The 2,102-nt window shown below is 38.6% G+C and overlaps 1 long non-coding RNA gene across 3 annotated transcripts in view; it reads left to right on the forward strand.

Moving 5' to 3' along the window:
- Positions 1–1,855: 1,855 nt before the first annotated feature.
- Positions 1,856–2,102, forward strand: part of LOC115279557 — a 44,533-nt gene continuing 44,286 nt past the window's right edge. For all 3 annotated transcript variants that reach the window (XR_003903536.1, XR_003903565.1, XR_003903546.1), the window contains exon 1: positions 1,856–1,893. This is a non-coding gene — a long non-coding RNA (uncharacterized LOC115279557). The remainder of the gene's footprint in view (positions 1,894–2,102) is intronic.

Below are 2,102 nucleotides of genomic sequence, written 5' to 3' on the forward strand. Positions count from 1 at the left end.
TGAGTTTTCCCATTATCCAAATCATCTCCTGACAGACTGTTACTTAGTTATTAGTGAAGAATATTAAATCTTCTAATGCCACTAATGTGGCAATAATGTTGAGCTAATACGTTATAAAACATTCTAAAATGCCAGTGATAGATAATTTTTAAAGGTATGCTATGCAAGAGTGCTTATTTATGTTAAAGTTTGTCTCATTAGTGATGTTTCTTAATTTAAAGAGTTCAGGTATTCTTTCTCAGGTCTTGTTTACTTGCTTTCCTTGCTACCTTCTATTGAAGGTTACAACAGTAAAAGGGATGCAGGGATTGAGAAAGTCATCTATTTCTTATCTCCATACACATTGTCTAACTTCTGTAGGATCCCAATTCTCAGATACTAATAATAACAATTACCATGGACTAAGTGACAAAAACTTGCCAGATCTTGCATATGCCTTTACTAGACCTTACATCAGCATTTACTCAAATAATCTACTATATATTATTTACAGAAGTCTGTAAGGCAGGCTTTATTCCACTTTCACAGTAAACTAAGGCTTCGAGAGGTGGAATCTGCACAGCTAGTGAGTCGAAGTGACAGATCTGAGCCAGGAGACAAGGCTCCTCAGTTCGTCACCTCCACCCCACCCCACCATACCTACACCGTATTAAAGTTTTCTGCTAGTTCTCAAGGACATGGGTAGTTTTTCTAAGTGTTCCAAAACTATAAAGAAAAAAAGAACAGAATTCAGAAATAACTGGGGAGTGGCATCTGGGTGGTTCAGTCTGACTCTTGATTTCAGCTCAGGACATGATCTCACAGTTCACGAGATCCAGCCCCACCCCTGGCTCTGTGCTGACAGCATAATGCCTGCTTGGGTTTCTCTCTCTCTGTTTCTCTCTCTCTTTCTGCCCCTTCCCTGCTTCTGTTTTCTTTTATCTCTCTCAAATTAAATAAATAAAGCTTAAAAAAAATAAATAACAGGAGAGAGTGACATACATCATCTAAGACCTCGTAGTTCCCTCTGGTAACTTTTATCCTCCGTGGACTGTAGAGACTGAAGATTTTGAGCAAAGGAGTCATATGACATAACAAATTTTTAATGGGCTCACTCTGTCTACTCGGTTGAAAAAACTCCAAGAGTCAAGTATTGAAAGAGGGAGTCCCAAAGGAAGGGTATTTCAGGAATTCAAGTGAAAAATAATGATAGTGGGTAATGATAATGACCAGGGTAATGACCAGGGTAATGATATTGGTGAAAGGGAAACATGAATATAGTCTGAAGATAGAACTTACACAAACCACTGGCAGACACGCTATGGAGTGTATGAGAGCAAGAGAAGAATAAAGCATGACTCCAAGGTTTTTGACCTGAACTATTAGAAAAATGAAGTTACTGTTAATGGAGATGTGGAAGTCTGCAAGTTTGGGGTGAAGAATAAGAATTCAATTTTGTATATCCTGACTTTAAAGTGTCTATTAACCCTCTAAATGGAGATGTCAAGTTGGCAGCCGAATATTAACATTAGTTTTCTGTTGCCGCTGTAACAAATTACCACAAACTTAGTCATTTAAAACAACACATTATCTTACAATTCTGTAGCTGAGAAGTCCAACACTAGTCTTACTGGGCTCACACCAAGGTGTGGCAGGGCTGCATTTTTTTTGTAGACTCTAGGCAAGAATCAGTTTCCTGGGGGCACCTGGTGGCTCAGTTGGTTAAGGATCTGACTTCAGCTCAGGTCATGATCTCACAGTTTGTGGGTTAGAGCATTGGACTCTGTGCCAACAGCTCAGAACCTGGAACCCACTTCAGATTCTGTGTCTCCCTCTCTCTCTGCCCCTCCCCTGCTCTCACTCTGTCTCTCTCTCTCAAAAATAAATATACGTACTATTGAAGCTTGAAAAGAGGTGAGTTCTTTGTGTGCAATCTTTCATTTATGCATGTGAAAGACTTTTCTTTTTTTAATATTTTTACATTGTAGTACTTGTTTTGCTTGTTGGGGGTGTTTGCTTATTTAATACATTCCGTCAAGGACAGAAATTACATGCTGGGTTTTTTTTCCCCTAGGAAGTGTGTCTTGGGTTTTTCCCTTATTATTTTCTTTACTTTTTTTTTT

This window comes from Suricata suricatta, chromosome 1, assembly GCF_006229205.1.
Source record: "Suricata suricatta isolate VVHF042 chromosome 1, meerkat_22Aug2017_6uvM2_HiC, whole genome shotgun sequence".
Taxonomy (NCBI): Eukaryota; Metazoa; Chordata; class Mammalia; order Carnivora; family Herpestidae; genus Suricata; species Suricata suricatta.